The 23,796-nt window shown below is 41.9% G+C and overlaps 3 long non-coding RNA genes across 3 annotated transcripts in view; 1 reads left to right on the top strand and 2 right to left on the bottom strand.

The window, feature by feature from the left end:
- LOC142872358 (uncharacterized) overlaps window positions 1–3,168 on the bottom strand; it is a 69,944-nt gene extending 66,776 nt beyond the window's left edge. The window contains exon 1 of the long non-coding RNA XR_012920569.1: window positions 2,919–3,168. This is a non-coding gene — a long non-coding RNA (uncharacterized LOC142872358). The remainder of the gene's footprint in view (window positions 1–2,918) is intronic.
- Window positions 3,169–3,202: 34 nt separating this feature from the next.
- Window positions 3,203–16,376, top strand: LOC142872357 (uncharacterized). Its single transcript, XR_012920568.1, has 3 exons — window positions 3,203–3,477; window positions 8,403–8,454; window positions 16,290–16,376. It is a non-coding gene; the product is annotated as an uncharacterized LOC142872357 (long non-coding RNA).
- Window positions 13,132–23,796, bottom strand: part of LOC105865080 (uncharacterized) — a 42,608-nt gene continuing 31,943 nt past the window's right edge. Inside the window, exon 3 of the long non-coding RNA XR_001151307.3 lies at window positions 13,132–18,630. This is a non-coding gene — a long non-coding RNA (uncharacterized LOC105865080). The remainder of the gene's footprint in view (window positions 18,631–23,796) is intronic.

Consider the following 23,796-nt stretch of genomic DNA (forward strand, 5'->3'; position numbering starts at 1 on the left):
TAATGGGAAAACATTAAAACAATTAATTTCTTTATCCAGCCCTCTCCTTCTCTCTCCTACACTAAGTCTTCTTGCCAATTTAGCCTTTCCCTCCTGTTTTGCCTTTTCTCCATGAAACAGCAATGTTTCCACTTTTGAGTGTCATTTCATTAAATTTCTAAAGCAGCCATCCTGCATCCCCAAATTAACTCTTGTCTGGGAGGAAGTGTAAATGGCTTATCAGTGCATAATGTACTTTTTCAAAAAAAAAAAAAAATCCCTCCCTGTAATGTATATTTCCTCCTTGTTGTGCTTAGGGGCATCAATTAATGTCAGAAGCCTGACAATTCCCTGAACACATCCCTTTGACTGCAGATGCTAGTGCCACATTTTCTGACATCTGGGCAATGTTTTCTCCACGTGGCTCACTCCTCTTGCCCTTGATTTCCATGACATTCTCACACTGGCTTCCTTCTCCCTTCCCCTTCTCCTTCTGGGGACAAAGAGTGTGGCGGGAGCGGATCCTCAGCAGACTAGACGCCCTGTGGGATACCTTTCTCTGTCCTTCCTTCTTTCTCTCTCTCTCTCTCTTTCCTGTCAGAAACTTACTCAGACTTGAAACATCTTAAAATAATACTATTTTAACCTTCTCTCCTACATTCTTACAGTTACACAATGAGTAAGTTTTTAAAGAAAGCCTTCAACTATACAAGCTTCCAAAAATGACAACTTCAGAATTAGAGGCTAACGTTTTCATCAGTGCTCTCTTTTTTCTTTTCTCTCTTTTTTTTTTAATGAGGACGTGATGGTACAAAAAGGACTTCCGTTTTCAAAGGAAACACATGAGATACTCTCCAAGAACAGAAGTTGAGAGGAGGCAGGCCCACCCTGAGTGAGTGAGAAGAGATGGGTTTCCGCCTGATTCACATTCTTGTATCACACAGACAGAAATCACACCGAGGCCAAAACTGAGAAAGGGGTTCAGAGATGAGTCGTGGAGAAATGGTGTAACCCAAGCTCGTGTGGGACCACAGGTGGCATTTCTTGACTCTAAAGTCCTCACTGGCCCTGGACATTCCAAAACGCCCTTATGGGAGCCTGCTGCCAAGTGCCACGTAGGCTGGTACTCTGCTCTCAGGAAAGAGGGAAGGGATCCTTACCTTCTCGTTCTACTTGGAATGTCAGTGGCAACCCCAGCTACAAAGGCATAAGTGATGCCCAGTGGGAAAATCTAATGTATCTTTTCAGAACCTAAAATCATTTCCTCACAGCACAGCCCTACACATCTCGAGATGGGTAGGAAACACAAACCAGTCAGAAAAAAACTGAAGGGAAATGCCACTAGAAATAAACAGGGAGAATTTTCTTGCATCCCTACAGAGTTCGAGCGAGAAAGAAATATTGCTTGTTTATAGGAATTTGACCTTAGACTTCAAAGAAAAGAAAGATGCAATGGGGGTCATGAAGGAAATGCCTTTTTCTTGGATTTTTAACATCGGTTTTGTAAATGGGTCAAAGCAAAGTGAGCTAAGAGATCAGCGATTGATTTTATTTTATTTTTTTCCTTCTAGGAATCCACTTTCTTAGTCCCACTTTCTTTATCACACTAAAGTCTTACCCCAGATGAAAATACTATCGCTCTTGAGATAAACTTGGGGGAGAAGGAGGATGCTGACCCGGAAGGATTACGGTTTTAAAACTTAAAAGCCTTTTCCTTTTAAGCACAAATTCTAGTTAACATTTAAAGGAGACTTCAGAACGATCCTTTGAAAACCAAACCAGGAGAGACATCCCCAAAGCAGCACAAAATAAACCCATTGGCAGTCCAGAAGGGATTAGATGCAAACCCAAGAAAAATCTTTGTGGTGACAAATCACACCGGTGTCTTCCCCTTTAAACCCCAGTTAAACGCTCCTATATAGAACTTCCATAAGACAGAAACATACACATGGTCTGAGCTCTAATAAAACATTTCTTCCATACTTTCATTAAATTCATAAATCCAGGAAAAGATCTCAAAAATTTTGTCAGGGTAGTATTTCTACAAATATCACCTTGACACTGGCCCCTCGGGTCCCAGCTCTAACAATATCCCATGTTACCTCTGAACATATTTTTGCTTTGAAATTCTACAGCATGCAGATACCTAGAGCACCTCCACATAAATAAGCAGAAAAAAAAAAAAGAATTCTAATAACAATACCAACTGCATCCTATTCAGCGATTGAAAACTGCAACTATGTTTTCCAATCTGCCGGCAGTGATGGAAGTGTCATCATGTGGAATGAAAACCCGTGGATTATAGTCCCTCTGCCCATATGCTTATGAGGCCCTGTTTGCATCAAACCCAGAGATGACTTGATTTTTAAATTGGTTTCTGAACTCCTGCCTGGAAAGCTGAAAGACACAATGTATTTATTCAAGGAGAGCCCTGTAGAGGTGAAGCAGGTGATCCGTAGAGACTCTACCATAACTTTTCCCGAACTGCCATTCATTAAACATGTTCCATCTCATGAACCATGAATCATTTCATTTTTAAGCACTCTTTTATTTCCTTTAAATTTATCTAAAACTTTATTAGATTCCACTGGCACAGTCCTGACAGACAGCCCGCATACATTTTCAACCTTCCCAGCGGAGAGGCATAAAACACTTAAAATCTATATTTGATCTGACAACAGCAGCACAGTGTTTGAATTAGAAACAGATTAGACATAATTGAAGATAAAGAGGACGCAAGCACCACTCCCATTTTGGTGAAGTGGGCTTTAAATTATCAGATTCCTCCAGAATACATTACGGAGAAACATTGAATTGTTATCTTTAGACAGCCTTTTCTAAGAGTTTACAATTTCCCAGTTCAGTGAAGCTTACCACCAGCTTGTTATCAGAACAAAAAACGAAAAATCATTCGGTTCAGAGCACAGAACCGATCTCACCTCAAAAAGTACACATTTCCTTCTGATAACAGACACTTCATTGGACAGCCAAGGGGCCACTTCACGCACAACCTTTCTGGGTCCTTCTACTTCCCAGGTAATTCCTGAGTAGGCTACAAACAGGCATTGTTTATCAGCAGGGCGCCCTGCCAAGCCCCACCTCCGTCCTTTAATTAAACAGCACACACGTCACCCACATTCACTCATGCCCGAGATCACAGTCACACCCAGTGAGCGAGAGCGCTCTCTCTCTCTCTCTCTCTCTCTCTCTCTCACACACACACACATACACACACACACACACACACACCTTGGCTTTGCCAGAGACCTTCCACCTTTCTCATGAGGAATGGAGCCAAACTCATTATGCAAAGCAAACCTACAAAATTTAATTAATGAAAGTTAAATAAATTAAGTTTGGATGCAACACCATGCCATGTTTTGGGGATTTTGTTTGTACAAAAAGAAAAATCAGACTTTGGAACAAAAATCAGACTTTAACAAGACCGCAAAAATAATTCCATTTAGAAGCAAGCTACGGAGCAAGAACCTGTCTCAGGTTAGTTTCTTCTTGTTAAATATATTTTTACTCATTTTCAATGTAAGACATATAAATACTCTTATAAGGCATCAAATCTTGAGTTTTCTAAAGACAAAAATGAGGACAGGAGAAAAGAAGGGAGACTGAATTATTTCAGAAAAATGGGCGTCTAGCTCACTCATGGAGAGCTCAAAACCCTTTCAGTTAAGCCAAATTCTGAACTTTAGTTTTAAGTCCAAACTTTTCCCTGTGTAGGAAAGCAACAATTTTTTACAAGCAACTAGAAATATATCCTCTCTCTCTCTGCACTTCTTTTTTAATTCTTCCAAGTTTTAGAGAGAAGCTAAGGCGTTTTGGAAATCTACTTCTGAACAAGCATTAAACTTGGAACACAGTAGATATTTAAGAAATATTGGTGGAATTAAATGCTTAATTCAGTGATTATCTGGCTTTGATTTTACCATCACCTATCTGTACTCTTATGTACCTCAGCTTTTTCTCTAAAGCACATTTTTTTGTTTTCCATGTTAACTTTGCTCCCTCCCCAGGAATATTTTTTTGGAAAAACCTTGCAGTGCTTTGTGATTTTCCAAAGAATTCAAATTAAATAATCAATATTTAAATCAGGGTAGATCTTCAAAATGTAGGAGTTAGACTGTGTGTGCAGGAGGCAGGGGTGTGTGTGTGTGTGTGTGTGTGTGTGTGTGTGTGTGTGTGTGTTATTAGTAAAGTCACTTAGGCTGAAAGTCAGAAAATATTTTTTAACTAAGTAATTCCTAGAAGGCAGCCTTCTTGCCTGGGAAAGAGCACAGAGTCGGGAGCCAGACAAACCTATATTTAAACACTAATGCTCTGCCTTTAACCAGCTGGGTGACTATAGGCAAATTACTAGACCTGGTTTCCTCCTTACCAGGGGAAAATACCTCCCTCCAGGGCTGTCCTGAGGTTTAAATGCGATCACATCTGTTAAAAAGCTTGATCCTATGTAAACTCTAAAATATGAAAATAAGTTATAACCTTATGTCCTATACATACAATGCTAAAAATTGGGGTTATGTACTTCAAATGCCTTTGGATAATAAGAATATCAAAGTGATAATGCAACAAAAATGAAACAACTATTTTTAAATAAATGTTTACAGAACACAAATGATTTTATGAGCATGTATTTAAAATGTAAAAATAAAAAAACTCATATACCAAATTTCTATCATAATTTTTCCTTTTCAGGGAGTTTTCCAGATAAGCTGAACCAGGTGGGACTTGGTACAATACACCGAGTTTGTAAAGTGGCCACCTTCTTCCCTTCCTGGTAATCTTGTGGACATTCTAGGATTCTTGATGGCTCTAACAACTTCTGGACTGAATTTAACGTAAGGCCATTTGTCTGAAATTTTTTTCTTAACCTATCCTATACACAACGAGTGATTATGAAAGTCTTTGATGAATAGTAGTAAACGCTGGGAGGAGAGTGATCTTGGGAAATTCATTTTCTTCCTCTCTCTGTCTTTTATTTCAATAAGCCCTTATTGCTACAGCACTAATACTAACCACTTCCCTTTTCTAGGATGCTGAAGTTATAGAAAGTTATTTTCCGGAGGAACCAAAATATCCTTTGTTCTCCCAGAAAACACATTCCTTTGATGTCTCTGGGAGTCTGTTCCTCAGCATAGCAAGAATGTGCTTGCCAAATCTGGTGCTTAATTATTTACACAAACGAATTTGCCGCATCGTGATTGGGTGCGATTGGATCATGCATCCAAGCAGGCAAAAGCCATCTCATTACTGTACCGACCTCAGCACTCCTCACTTCCTTCAAATAATTTCCCCTGCCCTTGAAAATCACACTCCTGGGCAAAAGCAACCATTGGAAATTGCAGGCTAGCTCACCTACTTTCAGAGCCAACTCGTGGTGACTAAAATAATATCAGGCTTTATTTCCATAGGGATGGGTTTTCTTGATGTTTTCATTTTCTCTTTTTTGTATCATATTTCCTCTTTATAAATATATTGAAGATTAAAAATAATTTCAAAACTTGAAGAAACTTTGCAAAAAGAGAGAGAGAGACCGTAATATAGACTCACCCTGAAGCCAGCCCTAACCTGCAGATGGCTTCTGGGATATGGCCTTCGGGTTTCATTAGAGCCAAAGCAGGGCGTTTAGGGTGTGAGCTTGGGTTGTGAGCACTCATTAAGTAATCTAAGTACAGCCCAACCTTAACTTTTGTTAAGGTAGTAACTTGCTATTTTGGGAGTGGCCAGGAGTTTTGGCTTTGGAGAACACAGAATGGAATTTGTTTTGAGGTGGGAACCTCCATGAAGACTGGAGGAACCATTTTAATGAACTTTTTAGTCATGCAAATATAATGGAAAGTAGACTCATTGTTCTCAGGAAGACCCTGAGGTAGGGTAATCACCCAAATGCCTAGACTTCAGACTGAGAGGTTTAGTATCCTATTCAGAATGTCATTTGGGCTTCTTAGCAGGACTCTGCTCCCACAGAGTCTCACCAGGGCCACCCCCTACGACCTGGCAGATGTTTGTGTCTTTTGTGTCCAGGCATTTTCCAGGGGGAGGCTGGCACTTGAGGCTGAACTATCAGATCCCCTGACTCTGGGGACACAGTGAAGAGCCTGGGTTAGCCTTGGTACCAGCCCAACCTGGACTGGATGGAAGGTGTTCCCTGCAGGGAGTTATCCGAGGCTGGACCAGCCAAACGTAGGTAAATATATGGTGAATGCTCATCTGGGCCACTGGAGATTCCTCTGTGACCTCCAAGCCTTAGGGCAAAAGAGCTGAAAGCCAGAGCATCGCCTGAGGTGCTCCGTGGAGAACTGGGGAGGGCAGGAGTTCCTGCCCACGGCTGGAGTAGGCCTGTGCTGAGGATGGCTCGTCAGAGTCACTGTGTGCAGGGTCATCCGGAGTATGGGCAGAGCCTGGCATCAGGCTGAGAAGCCTAAGTAGAAAGATGAACTAACTAGAGGAACTTGATCTCAGGGACACTCTGGTTATCAGGGACCCAGATTCCTGGCACTTCACAGTGATGCCTGAGAGGGTACCTTTGCAAGGAAGTCAGCCATGTCTGAATACTATGTTTCCCCAAAAATAAGACAGGGTCTTATATTTCTTTTTCCTCAAGAAGATACCTTAGGGCTTATTTTCAGGGGATGTGTTATTTTCCCCTCAAAGCCTCAGCTTGCAGCACGCACAGGATGGCCGGGACCTGATGGGGGAGCCAACCTTGTTGGTGGGGCTGCCCGCACCTTTTCCAGTCACCTCTGGGATACTAGGTGTCACGACGATGGGGCAGATGAGAAGGGCTGCTCGTCTTCTTTACCGCTCCACGACAAAATGCATGGGTTGTGCAGATGCGCTGCGTAGCCACGCCCATCACTAGGTCTTATTTTTGGGGTAGAGCTTATATTGCACAAATGCTTAGAAATCCTGCTAGGGCTTATTTTATGGGTAGGTCTTTTTTTCAGGGAAACATGGTATTACTGTTCTGAATATTACTGTGGTGTCTTATTTGTGACTTGAAAGGTACTAAAATCAGGAGACCATCTGAAAAAAGCCCACAAGAAATATTTGTTCTTTTCTCCCTTCCTCCAAATTCAGATAGATCTCCTTTTCTGAGATGTAGGAGTAGAACCAAAAGGTCTCTATCTAAAGGAATATGATATTTAGATCAAGATAAAGAATTATTAATAGCCTAGCACATGTGTTAGAAAATTGATCACATATTTTCATGGGTACTTCTCATCCCTGGAAATTAAATGTTCTTACCTATGTGTAGCCACTTGCAAAGGAGGTGTGTTTGTGGGTCACAGAGCACCACCTTTTCACAGATCTTGGTTTTCATAGTAGAAAACCACATTTATCAAATTTTTTTTTTTTTGGTACCAACACCTTTCATCAATATAGAAGAGCTAAGTGGAATATTTAGCTTTGAGAATAGAAATAAAAACAGAATGTTCAGCCACAAAAGATATATGCCTTCCCAGAGACAGGGAAAATAAAGAAGATGAACTTCTAATACCCCTCCCTTTTTCGTAACTCCATGAACCTATTGCTGACTTTACAGCATCTCCGCTTAATTTCAACTTCACACAACTATTACAAGTCAGGTGTGAGTCAGTAGCAGCCAGAAACCAAGCTTGCTTGAACTCAGGCCTCAGATCTAGAACCACGTATCTGTCCAGCAGCACTTCCACTTCCTCAACTTCAACAAAATGCTGTAAGGTTCTCAAGTTCCGTTGTATTTACCCCTACATAACAGCAAGGTTCATTCAAGGTGAGTTATGGTTTTCTAATAAAGTCTTCTTTCAGCCATTTTTGGATGAGCTTTGTATAATTCAGGGAGGAAAAAGGTCAACTTTTGAAATAAGTTTCATAAATTGGACACATAGCTTGACTCAGTTTTTTTCATTATTGGTTTTATAGCTTTATTGAGGTATGATTGACATATAAACTGTGCTTATTTAAATGTGCAATTTAATAAATTGTAACATACATATGTTGTGTGTGTGTGTATATATATATATATACAGCCATGACATACATCACCACAGTCGAGATCATGAACATACCCATCACCCCCAAAAGTTTCATCATGTCCCTTTAAATAAAGGACTCTATTTTTAACCACGAGAATATATCCATAAGCTCTTTACTACACTTTCTGCCTCAGAAAGTCAAATTGCTGAGAAATCTATTTCTGAGCCTTATTTGGCTTTTATTTGGACAAGTTGAATAAATACACGCAATTTGTTGACAATGCATTCATAAATGAGGGTACAAGAAATCTGCCTTCAAATTGCATCTGAAAAGAAAACATTTTCATAGTAAACTCTATTTGTCCCAGGAAGTATTAGACTACTTGAAAGATGGAAATTGAAAAGTAAGCAATCATACTTTGAAAGGTCCCTGATTTCCATCTCCTACAGGTCTGCAAATTTCTCAGAAGCCAAACTTCAGAAAAACCTACGGATTCCTGACGTGAGTATTGCAGCCTCCATCCTCCCTTAGTCTCCGTAATAGAGGTGAAGTTCAACCTCAGTTTTTATTTTGGGGAACCTCAATTTATAGCTGGTCTCGAAATATGATTTAAGAATTGCTTGATAAAAATCTTAATGTTCTGGAAAAAGTAACACCAATAGCACTATTAATACTATGGTGCAAAGATTTTCCCTTCTATGATCTTTCTGCCTCTTCTGGGTTCCCAGGTTCCTGGTTCCGCTGCTTACTACCTGTGAGGGGCCCTGGGTAAGACATTGAACGGCTCCAAAATTCAGTTTCCCCATCTATAAAACGGGATGAGTGATAGTAATAGGATTTCCAAGAAGATGAGATAACAGGCACTCTTTTAATGCTATTACTTTTTTTTTTTAATAGAAACAAGGTGTCTCTATGTGGCCCAGGCTGGTCTCAAACTCTGGGCTTCAAGCAATCCTCCCGCCTCGGCCTCCCAAAGTGCTGGGATTACAGGCTTGAGCCACCGCTCTTGGCCTACTCCTTTAATATTAGCCATCATTATACATGTATTGCTTTTTCTAATCATGCTCTAGGCTAGAAGTGAGAGATAAAAGCCTCCAATTACAGTGTTCCTGACATCCTGGAGCAAGTATTTATCACATATATTTAGTGGAGCAAGCTGTCTTTTTACGGTATCTGGACATCTGCTTATGGCCAGGTGGGAAACTGCTCTTCTGGCTCATTTTAGCTTAGGAAAGGAAGGAAGGACGCTCATCTGCCAGAGAGAGCCGTTCCTCCAAAACCTCAGCTTCTGAGGACGGGAGGAGCTGGTTGTGGAAGTGGCCCCACCCCGAAGGCCTCAGCGTTCTGGGCACTTGAGTTCTCCTGCAAGGCCGCAGGGAAGCGATTTTCTCACTGAGTTTGGAGTGTTCCCACAGCTCCAATGAGTCCTCTGTAGAGAGCCCTGAAAAAACAGAAAAGGCTTCCAGGTGGAATAGCTCTGGAAATACTTTTCATATTGTATATTATAATTGTAAAAAAGGGTCTATCTTAGTTCTGGGAGTTTATTGTAAAGACAGCATTCAAAAACAGAAACAAAAACAACATACATAGGAAGATATATCTAACATTGATGCTAATGGTAAAAAAAAAAAAATCTCAACAATCTACCATGTTTCCCCAAAAATAAGACCTACCCATAAAATAAGCCCTAGCAGGATTTCTAAGCATTTGCGCAATATAAGCCCTACCCCAAAAATAAGACCTAGAGGTGGGCGTGGCTACGCAGAGCATCTGCACAATCCATGCATTTCGGCACAGAGCAGTAAAGAAGACGAGCAGCCCTTCTCACCTGCCCCATCCTGATAGCTACTATCCCAGAGGTGACCGGAAAGGTGCGGGCAGCCCCTCCAGCAAGGTCGGCTCCCCCTGTCAGGTCCCGGCCATCCTGTGCATGCTGCAAGCTGAGGCTTTGAGGGGAAAATAACACATCCCCTGAAAACAAGCCCTAGGGTGTCTTCTTGAGGAAAAAGAAATATAAGACCCTGTCTTATTTTCGGGGAAACACGGTAATGCAACATCTAAATGTTGCCACATCCATGGGCTTGGGTAGAATGCAGGGATTTTAAATTATAAATATAAAGCCAATATAGAAACAGAAAATATTTCTGCTGCAATATTAAGTAAGATAATACTTTGATCATTGTACATGTAATCTAACCTCATAAAAATAAATATGAGCAAAGATGAAAAGAAATATGCAAAAATAAAAATTATTTTTATGTTAGAGTAGGAGACAGTTTTCTCTTATTTTCCATATTTTCAATATTGTTTTCATATTTTTTAATGGCAAAAAGGTATGGCTTACCAGACAGCTTTAAAGGAAATTATGAAATACTAGATCTTTTCTATAGGAAAGAAAGTTGTACACTATTTTGTGGACTTTTTGCTTCATCATTTAGCCAGGGAGGTGATGGATGGCCATACCTTTTCACCAGTTTGCCTGTTTTTCCCAAAAAGGACCACTTGCAGAAAGAATATCAGTTGTGAGAGATTCGTAAGTATTGATTCGGTAGTTAAACAGTAGCCGGCTTTACCCCTGGGAAAAGGGAGGCCTGGCAGATCTGGCTCTAGGCATAAATGGAGGTAGTTCTGCAGGGAGTTGAATAAACAAAATATCTTTGGAGTACGACAGATCTGCGTTCAACGTTGTGATCTTGGGATAATCAATTTGGGCTCAATTCCAGTCACTACTTAGCTTTTCTGAGCCTCAATTTCCCCATCTGTGATATGGGGATAATATGACAATGAGATCCTTCCCAGAAAGTTCTAGTGAAAATTTTAGCTTAGTTCACTATACTAGTTGCTGGAGATAAAATGCTGACTAAGACACCAGGCTCGAGAAACATGCAGGGGAAGCGTTGTAAGCAAAGGTTTGGCACGAGCAAAGGCGGCGAGAAGAGATGTCCCGTGCTGAGGGCAGTTACTAGCAGATCGGGATCGGGGTACAGCACTGTGGCGAAACTAGAGAGACAGGCAGGAGACAGACCCATATACCCCGGACCATTGAACCTTACCCTGCAGACCACAGAGGGTCACTGAAGGGTTTTATGCAGAAGAGTGGAAGCTTTTTTAAATGCATTTTGTATAGAACACTCTGGCAGCCCCATGAAGGATAATCCTTAAGGCACAGAAATCAACAAAGAGGCCATTGCGTGGTCCAGTGAGATGATGGAGCTCACAGGCGCTAAGCTGAGCCCTAATCTCCTTCCAACCACAAACCTAGCCCTGGCGCAGCCTTCCCCACCTTGATGGCAGCAACACCTTCCAGTGGCTCCCTGACATCTCCCTCTCTCACTTCCCACAGCCCCCACTCAGCAAACGCTACGGTCACTTCTCCCTTCAGACTGTGGCAGAATCCAGCGACTCCTCACCACTTCCACTCTCCGCCAGCGTGACCCCTTGCCTGGCATGCTGGTGGCGTCCTGCCCGTTCCCCCTGCTTCTGCCCCTTCCCGTCCTCAGTCCACCATCAACACAGCAGCCTGGTGGTCATGTCGTCCCTCCACCCCAAACTGCCAACTCCCCCCAAACCCCTCCATGCTTCTTTTTCTCCCGAGAACTTATCTCCCCCAGCAGCACAGTAGGTACTTGGTGGATAAATGATTAATGATTGAATGATGAAGGTCCTGACTTGAAGGAAAACAGTGGGAGGAGACTTTTTTTTTTTTTTTGAGACAGAGTCTCACCCGATTGCCTGGGCTACAGTGCCGTGGCATCAGCCTAGCTCACAGCAACCTCAACCTCAAATGCCTAGGCTCAAGGAATCCTCCTGCCTCAGCCTCCAGAGGAGCTGGGACTACAGGCATGCGCCACCGCACCTGGCCAGGGAAGGAGATATTTTTAAGAATGACTTAGGGCCAGGCGCAGTGGCTCACACCTGTAATCCTAGCACTCTGGGAGGCCAAGGCGGGGGGATTGCTTGAGGTCAGGAGTTCGAAACCAGCCTGAGCAAGAGCGAGACCCTGTCTCTACTATAAATAGAAAGAAATTAATTGGCCAACTAATATATATATAAAAAAAAAAAATTAGCCAGGCATGGTGGTGCATGCCTGTAGTGCCAGTTACTTGGGAGGCTGAAGCAGCAGGATTGCTTGAGCCCAGGAGTTTGAGGTTGCTGTGAGCTAGGCGGGTACCATGGCACTCACTCTAGCCTGGGCAACAAAGGGAGACTCTGTCTCAAAAAAAAAAAAAAAAAAAAGAATGACTTAGGAGGTGAAATTGATCAGATTCAATAATCAATGAAATGGACAGAACGCGGAGTCAGGACCCCAGGTCTGCCTCTGGGCTCCTGGGTGGATGGTGATGCCATGACCTGTCTGGAGAGCAGAGGCAGCAGAGCAGGCATAAGGATGGGACATCTGAGCAAGAGGACTCTGGGGGCTGCACAGACCCAGATGCCTGGGTACAAAAATCACAAGGGTCCTTCTGCCCAGCCAGACCTTTGCCTGGCCAGACTGGCCCTTGCCTAGGTCCCAGATGATATCTAGAAAGGGACAAATTCAGGTCAGAAACTTTAGGGTACATAAGAATGCCTCAGGGGTGCTTATTTAAAAGTTCATATTTCCCACCCTGTGTCTTCTGATTCAGTGAGAGCTGCAAAGAGCCCAGGAAGCTGCGTTTGAACCAGTGCTTGGGGAATCCAGATGCAGGTGACCCACAGGCCTCACTTTGAGAAACATGGACCTTAATCTTCCTCCCTTTGGATGGTCTCATTTATTGCTTATAGCTGTCTGAAATGTATCTTTACATTCCTATCATGTTGTTAAATCAGAACATTGTCAGATGGAAACACTGACACCTGATTAAGATGTAAACTACATTCCTTGCATGCATTTGATAGGAATCTTATGATAACGTTATATGTCATAATTATATTATAGAATGCAATAGCATGTCCCAGTGAGTTACACATAATTATATTAAAGCAGTATTTAGGGCAATTATATCGTTTGTTGAATTGTTGTAATTTCATTAAGTATAGGAACCTGTAATGGATTAAACTCAGAAACACTGAAGTTTTAGAGTGGCTTCCCTTGAAAAGTACTAGGAAGATACAGGGTTTGTATTATTCTGCTGAGTCCCAATTAGACACTAAACACAATAGGGAATTAGATGCAATTTGCCTTGCACAACCCTCTTTGGTTTTGTTCCACCCCCACCCTGACCCCCACACCTACCACCTTCCCTCCTGACAGGCAGCAGACCCTGGCTCCTGGCTCCCTGGGCCTAAATCCTCCACCTTCTAGACACCCTCCACGTCTCTTTGCCACACTCTCTAGTCATTGAAAAATACTCCATCTCATTTACTCAGAGCCTGAGAGGTCAAATTTTGGGTTTTTTAAAAAATAAACTCACAGCACGTGAAACATGACAGCTGACGACCCTTGTGGAAACTGAGGCCCATGGACCAGCAGTATTGGCTGCACCCAGAGCTCCTCGGACCTGCAGACTCTCTGGCCCCACCGCAGCCCTACTGGAGCTGGGTCTGCCTTTCAGCAAGATCCCCAGTGATTCTCCTGCACGTGCAAGTTGGAGAAACCCCGCTCAAAAGTCAAAAGCAAACCAACCTGGTCCACCTTCCTGATGAAGAAACCAAGACCCAAAGGGATGAGCTCACTGGCCCAAAGGCTCACAGCTGGCGGGGGGCAGAGTCATGTTAGAGCAAGAATAAAGCTTTTGTTATTTTACTAACTATTGTATTATACTAACAGCACCAAACTATCCGCTTTACATACATTTTCTCTTTTAAGCCACTGTACAACTCTATAGGAGTTTATCAGTGTTCCTACTTTCTAAAGCAAAAACCAAGAGTCAGAGTTGGAAACTTACTTGAGGCTATAGTTAACTGAATTTTAACACCAGGTCTTCCTAAGTCCAATATCTGTGTTCCCAAAACAGTGCTTTTTATTTCTAACCCATCGACAAACAAGCAGTTGGAATGCCAGGCCATGCTGGACTCATGAAAGAATTATTTCTCCACATTCAGCATCTGTCCTTGGCTCCCCTAGCCCAGGGCCAGAGGGCTAACAAGCTCTTCCCTCTGCAGAAGACTTCTTACCTCTTCTTACACCCACCAGCTCTGTTACTTTCCAGAGCGTTTTTTATTATATGTTCACACTTCTCAGCCTTCACTGGGCTGAGATGCAGCTGCTCCAGTTACCTCCACATTGACTCAGCTGCAACCCCTATTTGAACACCAAGTTCCATCTTAGGACCAATGGGAGCCCCACGCACCCCTCACTTTCCCACCACCCACAGGAGGCGTGGGGACCCTACAGAGAGATCGAGATCTGCAGTTGAAGATAATCACACATCTGTCTTAGTCCATTTGGGCGCTATGACAAAATATAAACTGGGTGGATTATCAGCAAAAGAAATGTATTTCTTATGGTTCTAGAGGCTGAAAAGTCCAAGATGAAGGTGCCAGCAGATTTGGTGTCTGGTGAGGGCCCATTTCCTGGTTCATATAGGTGTCTTCACACTGTGTTCTCATGACCTAATCACCTCCCCAAAGGCCCTGTCTCCTAATACTACCACCTTGGGGGTTAGGATTTCAACATATGAATTTTTGGGGTGGGGAACAGAAATATTCAGAGCAGAGCACCTTGCATCTTGCTTTGGCAATGTCTTCTTCCATCCACATTTCCACACTGGAATTCCTGGAAACAATCAGCACAGCGTCTTCTTGAATGGGCAGTCTTATTTTCTATGTTTTTTCTTTTTTTTCCTATTCTTCTGAATTCTCTATATTTTCTATTTTTATACTGGCTTATTTAATCCCTTTCTTTTCCATTTCTTTCCCATATGTGTTAGTTAGGGTTCTCCAGAAAAATAGAACCAATAGGAAGAATGAATTCATATATAGATAGGTAGATGATAGATAGAGATAGATAGATAGATAGATAGATAGATAGATAGATAGATAGATAGATAGATAGATAGATAGGAGAGAATGGATTTATTAGAGGAGATGACTGATGAAATTATGGAGGCTGAGAAGTTCCACAATTGGCTGTCTGTAAGCTGGAGAACCAGGGAAGCTGGTAGCATAGCTCTGTCCAAGTCCAAAGCCTGAGAACCAAGAAAGCCAATGGTATGATTGTTGGTCTGAGGCCAAAGACCCAAGAACTCTGGTGGGGAGGAGACACTAGTGCAAGTCCCAGGGTTCGAAGGCCAGAGAGCCTGGGGTTATGATATGCAAAAGCAGGAGAAGAAGGGTGTCCCAGGTCCAGAAGAGAGAGCAAATTTGCCTTTCCTCTGCCTTTTTGTTCTATCTGGACCCTCAGACAACTGGATGGTGTCCACCTACACTGGGTGAGGACAGATCTCCCTATTCAGCCCACTCATTCCAATGCAAATCCCTTCTGGAAACACCTTCACAGACATACCCAGACATAATGCTTTACCAATCATCTGGGCATCCCTTAGCCCAGGCAAGTTGACACAAGCTTCCATCAGCATTCTACATCAGCCTTGTCAAAATCCCTGACTCTAAAGGGCCTATGGTTTCCTTCTTCTCCTTTCCTCCCCACACTAAGCCTTGTTTATAGTTCCATTTCTTGGTGATCCAAATTCTTTCACATTCTTCATATCACATGAAACAAAAATTGAGAAATACCAGTTTGGGGTTCTATAACTGTACAGCTTCTTCTGCTCCTATGAATCTGAGGCAAGCAAATTTGGTAAATAAAATAAAAAACAGAAGGGAAAAAAAAAACCTAGATCCCACAAACAATTTATAGATTCAAGAACTGAGTTTGAATTCCTGAATAATCAATCCATGACATTCTGGCAACTTTGTCAGCTATTAATCTCTACTTTCCTCTGGGCATTTTTTTCCCGAATAAATATTTAATTCAATGTAATACACATGAAACAGTTACTGCAGACAAACAAAGTGAGGAAAATATGATGGCTGTTAGAGGAGCCAGCAATGTGACATGAATGCTTTGCTATTAATTATTTTAGAAGATACTTGTGCAAATACGCCAGGCTCCCCGCCCCCCAACTTTTAGTGAGACTCCTTTCCAAACTGGGCTTCATTCAAATGACCTATGCCACAGTTCAGATGAAGATCTTAAAATATATTTTTAGTTATAGAGTCTAGTTGATCTTAAGCATAAGGAGAGATTTCTTTGTTGTTTGTGATATACTTACATATACAGTAGGGAGTTTCCTAATTGCACCATGTCTGCAAGGTACCAAAGCAGATAAAATATGAAACAAACCGGTCATTTACTATTGTATGACCCACAATAGGTTACTTAGCTGATTTTACCACTTCCTATTTATCTACAGCCTCTCTATATGGAAAAGATGGTTAACTCATGGAGTTTTCCAGGGTAGGGGAGACACCACATGACGGAAAGCTCAGCTTTGTTAGCCTCGGCCTTTCACAAGCAGTGGCAAGCTCTCCTCGAAGGGCAGAGCTCCTCCAAAGACACCTGCTGATTCCGATTTTCAACAACTTCAGATCTACATTAGAAGGTAGTTGCTGTGCAGGAGAAGCTAGTCTCCATGGAGGACACTGTGTGTGTGATCCTGATGATTGTCCTTCACTGGGCCCAGCCCTGCCACATTGCATCGTGTCCTCCTCACCTGCAGAATCCCTGTGACAATGGCTGCTCTGACTGTGCCTGCTGTCACCAGCTACCCTGATGGAGCATTCCTTCCCCACGGATGAGAGCAGAGAGGGCTTTGGTTGTGTCACTTGTTTAAACCAAGCCCTTCTAAAAGAATGTAAGCACATAATGGGACTGCAATAAGAGAGTAAAAGGAACACAGCTATTGTCAGAAATGGGTGCCTGCCAAATTTGTCAACCAAATTCTTTTCATTTAATGTCATTAAATAAAAAGTGGAGTTTTTAAAATGAAAATTTTCTAGATTGCTATGAATTTATCTCACTGATTTTGTTAATATAGCCAGTTAGTATAACAATTCTATTGTACAGAGAAAGGGGAATAAAGCAAAAGTGAAAATAAGGGTAGAGGAGGTTTCTTAATTCTTTTCAGTCAGATATTCCCACATTAACCTGTAAAGGACAAAAATAGAGTTTTAGGGGAAGGAGAAAAAATAGGGTTTTAAACATTTAATTTGAAAAATCATCTCCATTTAAATCTCACTTGTCCATTTTATTGACCACCTCCTTTGTGCATTTTATTCCCTACCTTCGATTTCTTTAAAAAAAAAAAAAAAGCCTTGTGTTTCAACAAGCATATACTGATTGACGCCATCAAGACAGACTGAGTAACTAACTTACATGTAAACTCCACAGCAGCGCTGTGAGAAAATGCACTCAGATTAACTCTCACCCATGTACGATCACAGTGCTCAAAAATGGCTAAGCAAAGATTAGAGCCTCTGTTTTCTCCTTCCAAGTTCACAGACCTTTCTATTAAATCTTTAAATCTTTAAAAATACCCTGTAAATACATAGAGCATACTTAGAAGACCATGAGTCCCACTTTGATTTGTGGTTTGGAGCCAAGCTGGGGAAAAGTAATACCTACTATCTCTCAGAGATAAACCCTCTTTTTTGAGTCCATATCACTTATGTCCATATAAATCTCTCTGGAAGCTTCAGTTGAGCAGTTAAAATAGCAGAGATTTCAGGGGCCATTTTTTGGGGCTGTCCAGCTGCCCACAGATCCCCAGTCAGTCCTACCGGGCTGAATCCTCCCTGGCTGAACACTCCCTTCCCTTCCTCTGCCCGACCTTTTCCTATTTCATCAATAAATTGCCCTTACTCAGTTACACTAACATATAATGTGAGAAAATGCCAACAGTTAATTAGGGATGAGCCTGTGAAAACTTGGGGGAAGCTACATGTTTCAATTATATTAATGAACACGCAAATGCAATCAAATCAAATGGATAAGCATTGTGTCAAGTTTTTACAAGAAGAGAATTATAATTCACATGCATGAAAGCAACTCTCTTGTAACTTACAGAATATGAGATTAAAAATAAGCACACAGGAGAACCATTAAAATACTTACTATTTGAGTTAAATTAGAATTCTATGAGGGTGGTTTCATCAAATGATTTGTGTTATTTTAATTTCCTTTCACAATCAGATTCAAATTACGCTACCTGCAGGTTACATGGGTAAGCAGATGCTTCTTAAACATCAAACCCTATTTTTTTTATAACATTCATCATTGATTTTTAAAACGTTTAATATCAACTTGAAGCTAGCCAATAAATATCTTCTGGTTTTTAAAGTTATCAACTTCTTCACATAATATTTCATAGATGTTATCTTAAAAAAAAAATGAAAGACCTCTCAGAGGCAAGAGCTTTATATCTCAAAATATTTCATGATTTAACAGCTGTCCAGGGAATTGAAAAAGATGATGCTAGACTCAGCTAAAATTCAATACCTGTTCTTTAAAGTGTGCTAACTGCAGTGTAGAGTTCTGACACTCACAGTCTGCATGCAATTCTGGTTCTTCAGCACCAAGAAATCACCCATGGAGAAGGAACTGCTTCATGAATTCAATTTTATCGTCCATCCATAAGTAGCTGTATTTCTTCAAGTAGCTCTGATACTTGTGAACATTAATGGTGACTGATTGCACCCTGCTCGGGATTTCCTGGTGCATTTCCTCTAGCAGATCCATCTGAGCCACGTTCTTTCCTAATGGGAAAATAAAATTGAAAAACGTAAGTGGAGCCAATGATTTCATTTAAAACCATGAAGACTCAGAGGTGGACTACAAGCTAGACTGCTGCCTTCCAAAACCCAACCAGTACCCCAATAAGTAAGAGGGAGAGCTTATTTCACCCAAGTTCTCAAAATTCTGTACTTTAACTGAATTTTTGTAAAAAGAATCACACTCTAAGTATGATAGGAGATCATGTTATTTGAGGGAATATTTGTGAATCATTTGGTAAAGTAGAGAATTCTTCTAGAAAGTGAAAAATTACCCACTTAATTTATCGTTCACAAACTATATTGGTTTTCTTAAGACCAGAAGAATATGCAACTAAATCTCTGCACAAGTGGAGAGTAGATTTTTTTCACCATGAACATTCATGAACTGGCAGAATTAGACATCAGCAGTGATCAATAGGAAAGGTGAAGGTTTCCCCCTGACATCATCATCTTCTTCCCACCTAAGGAGCTCAGGTAGGCAAAAGCATCCCATTGCCACTATTTCCAAAGACCTTTCTGATGTCTTTACTATAAGCACCTCTGACCTTCCCCCTTAGCTTTCAAGCAGCCAGGAGACTGGTATTATGAGGAAGATAAAGCCAAATCAGAGGCGACTGCCCACAAGCATGTTGGCCACAGGCATCATTGCCTTACACAAATTGCTATTTCACAGGACTGTTATGAAGACAAGGTGGGATGATGAACAGAAAGGTATCCCCGGCACACAGGAACTGTGAAATACATATTTGTTCCATCTGTTCCATAGCCCTGCCTTGTTAGATTCACTCGTATCTTCCCCCAAAGACTAAGAACTCTGGAAGAGCAGGAGCCACATCTCATCCATCTTTATAGTCTGCACCTAATTAATATACAGTGGTTTAGTTAAAAGTAGGCACCGCTGCATCTGACCAAAAACTAAGACGGCCTTAAGTCCACACACTTTTCTCCTCTCATGTAAAATTCTAGAGACCACTAAGAATCCAGGCCGCTCGGGCAGTTCCAAAGATGAGTCTGGGTTCTACTTTCCTGCCAGCTTTATTTCCTGCCACCCGCAGGACTTGGCCCTTGTTGGCATGGTCTGAGGTGGCAGAGAGGGCTCTGGTGACAGATTTGGATTCCAGCTAGTACCAAAGAGAAAGGCTTGGCTCTCCCCTAAAGGACACTCCTGGAAGTTGTGAAACCACTTCTGCTTACGTATCATTGGCCAAAATTGGTTGTGAGGCCCCACCCAGCTGCATGGGAGGCTGGAGAATGTAGTCGTTAGTATGGGCTTCCATGTACCCAATTAACATTCAAAGCTCTGTTACTAAGACAGGATTTTACACTGGAGGCACAACGAGCAGTGTCTGCCATATTAAGCACATGAGCAACACTCTGGCATATTTTACTGGTCAAAGCAGTCCCAAAGCCTGCCCAGATTCAAGGGTAGGGAGCAAAGGTTGCACTTCTCAGCAGAAGGTATATAAAAGTACTTGCAATTATCTTTAATTCTCCATAGGTGCTTTTCACTTAGTCACTACCCAATAGATGTTTATTGAATGGCTCACAGATTTGGTTCTGTTCTAGACCCCGAAAAATAACATAATTGGCAGAGATACTGAGTGGAGAAGGAGTTCAAAAATGAATACACAGATTTGGGACACAGGATCTGATTGTACACTAGGAAGATAAAAGTGGAGTTTATTCCAAAACATGAAGGAAGAACGTTAACTGCCATTTCCTATACTTCACCAACAGTTTGAATCGGTTGATTGCTTTTTGGTATTAACTGGGAATTTCTCCAAGATTCAAGCTGATTACTCCCTTCAGTCCTAGAGAGACAGGAAAACAAAGCCAGACAAGAGTGAATTATTGCCTAAATATAAGCTTCCTTGGCAAGTCTTGGATGAAGGAGGTAAAAAGGCAGTCACTGGAAAATGCCCCAGGGAGAGCTCTCATTCGTTGAAAGAAAAGCAGTACCTGACAGGAGTCTTTTCCAAGGTGTCTAGCAACTCACTTTACAAACGAGGCAACCCTGAAATTTTGATGAGAAAATGTCACCCCTGCTAGTGACATTTTTATTGACAGCATGGTTCTAAAAAGTTTGGAGAGTCATCTCATTATCACTCAAGATGCATGAGGCCCCATATGTTAATAAAAGGATGGATTTAGAGTTGGGTTTGAAGATTTCCATCAGATGCTGGTTCTAACAGATACTGATTTGAACCCTCGAGCATCCTGGACAATCCACATAAAACAAAATAATTGCAGTGACACCTCCCATTCATCAAAATGAGACTCGAGTGAGTTCTGCTTGTCCTGATAATGACTTGAAAATGATAAGTTAGTGGGAAAAAAGCACTTAGAAAAGCTTTTCTTTTTCTCCTCAGCTAATTGGCCATTTGTAAAGGAGCTTTGGCTTTAACTGGTTTTTCACTTCAGCTACTACAAGACCCTGCCTAGAGCAGCCAGATAACCTTAATCTTTCCTGGGTGTGGCTGGACTGCACTAGTGTTAAGACAAGTTCTTTGGGCCTGAGTTTCACACCTCTTCCCTGCCATACCATGCAAGTTCTTTAAAGACCGTGAAAGTAAGCACTAAACACATCTAATCCTGTAAGAGAAATAAAAGTGGGCTTAAGGAAATTCAGCCTGTGTATCAGTGAAAATCAGCAGTAGCCTTCCCAGAAATAGGACATATTGAATAATATTTCTACTGTTTCCTCTTGACTCCTTAAGGAAAATTTCTGTGGTACATTCACCAAAGGAAAATCAGTATTTAACAGTTTTTGCTCAGTGGGTAAGAAAAGCACAAAAAGTTGCGGCTTATGTTTACAGGGAAGATGAGGTTTTACAGGGAAGATGAGGTATTGCAGGCATCTGTGGGAAGGACTGGTACAAATTTAGCAGGCCAGATAATAGCTGGGCAAATGTGACTTTTACCGTAATGGCGGTGTTGTTCAAGCATGTGGAGGACCTTGATTGGCTGACCTGGGAATGACCTTCTTTGTGTAAACAGGGTCAAACGAGTGACTTCGCTGGCCTTAAGTGAGTGATTAGAAGTAGTTATCCAGCCCATACTTATATTTAAACAACTCCTTTGGAAAAGTCTCCAACTTCGCCTTTTCTCTCTCACAGAGAGGTCCCTTGACCTAAGTTCTGTCCTTGTGGTAAGGGCAAGACTCTAAGGGACTCTCACTTAAACCAGCCATAAGCTGCTCAAATTCCTGACTGATGGAGAATTCGGACTATGCATTCTTTACCATCGAGGCAAGCAGAAGGCCTCACACATTCCAGCTCACGGAAAAGAGGCCATTGCTCAATCAACGTGGCTCTCACAGAGAGCAGGTCCACATCGCCCATGGACTTCTGGGCCGGGGCGCCCTGCTCTCAACTCTGCCCAAGTTTAGGAGAGACTTTCCCCAGCACATCAACCTTCCAAACCACACTATGCTGGGTGCAATAGCATGGTGGTCAAGTGTGTGGTTGGGCATTAAATTGCATGGTATGGAACTCAGCTCTGCTACTCTCTTGGGGCAAGTTATCATCCTCTGTGTCTTGTTTCTGCACCTGTAAAATGAGGAGTATAGTGGCTATGAGGATTATGAGAAAAAATAACATATAAATGGCCTTGTGTAGTATCTACACATGGGAAGGGCTCAAGAAATATCTGTTATCGTTATCATTTCACTTGCCAGCCAATGTTCGTCACTTTGGTTGCCAAAATGGGTGGGACTGGGAGGTCTTAATTGCAAGATGCTTTTTCATAGCCTAATTCCACTCAGTGACTAAATTCAGGCCCTGATATAAAAACAGAAATGGGTTTGTGGGCAATAATAATGAAATTTTTTTTATCAGTCACATTTTTCTTTATCCATTAAAGTAAAAATAATTACTTACAAAAAGAACTTAATTTTTTCAAAAAGAACATTAAAATCTGGTCATAATAATAATCCAAGTGCTCGTTCCTGTCCCCACACTTCATAAAGAAAAGCAAAAGCAAAAAGAAAAAAACAAAGCAAAAAGAAAAAAAGTAGGGGTGTGCTCTTCTGTGGCCATGTCCACCAGAAACCACGATTGACATGTGTTACACCAAAGCAGCGTCTATGACATGCCAAGGGGTTTAACAGTTTAACAATCCTGCAGGCAGACAAGCTTAACAGGTCTAAATTCATCAACGTTCTTTAATTGGAGCTTGAAATTAAATATAGATTCAAATGGATTGCTCACGCTGGTTCGGGTATCCTACAGCTTTTTGTTCTCACCTACGTCTGTCCGAGAAAATGGTCCATATTTACGTCTTGGAGAATTTTAGGATGTAAGCGTGTCACAACTTCAGATATGGTTAGGAGCTTTCCAAATCTCTAGGTATTACACTTCCTGGGGAACAGCTGAAAGCCAAGCACATTCACAGCCTGACTGATGTTAACCCTTCACTCAGAGAAAGTGATGTCTCGTCGCAAATCGGGAGAGATTTCTCACCCTGTATGAGAAATATTTACCGTCCCCATCAGCCGCTGCTGGCTTTGCGCTGCTCTGTGGAAAGCGTGAAGGAGAGGAGCCAGGGGAACCGAAATTCAGCTGCCAACCTCTGTAGCAGGAAAGATTTATCCCTTGGAAAATGCAGGCTATCGCTGTAGAGATCCACCTCTTAATGGCTTTCGACTCTGCGGAAATTGTTGTCAGGGAGACTGAAGCGGATGCTTGTCACGCAGAGGCCATCTTGTCGCTTTGCTCACCCAGACCTGAGGACTCGCCGTGAGTTATTGGTTTCCACTTCCCACTTATCCGGGCTCCATCACAACCGATGTGCAATCGCACATACGAAAGACCTGATCCTGCCCATTAATGACAGATTCACAAAGTGGGCCAGATGAGCCTCACAATCAACTCTCAAAGAAAATGCACACATCTCTCCCTGGAAGTGGGGCTGTTGGCACGGAACGCAGTGAATTGTTCCATAGTCGTCGGCTCCCTTTCTCTGAATCCCTATAGCACTCATTATCCGCACCACGCAATTTAGCACTTGATTATATACTGTCTCGTATTGTTCTCTAATTGTTTCTCCACCCAGATAAGAGGTGGAGTTTCTTGGAGCCATCATTTTTTCCCCCTAACATGATTTCTATAATTGTCTGTGGCTGCATCCCTTAAACCTCTGTCTAGTCAT

This window comes from Microcebus murinus, chromosome 8 (assembly GCF_040939455.1).
Source record: "Microcebus murinus isolate Inina chromosome 8, M.murinus_Inina_mat1.0, whole genome shotgun sequence".
Classification (NCBI taxonomy): Eukaryota; Metazoa; Chordata; class Mammalia; order Primates; family Cheirogaleidae; genus Microcebus; species Microcebus murinus.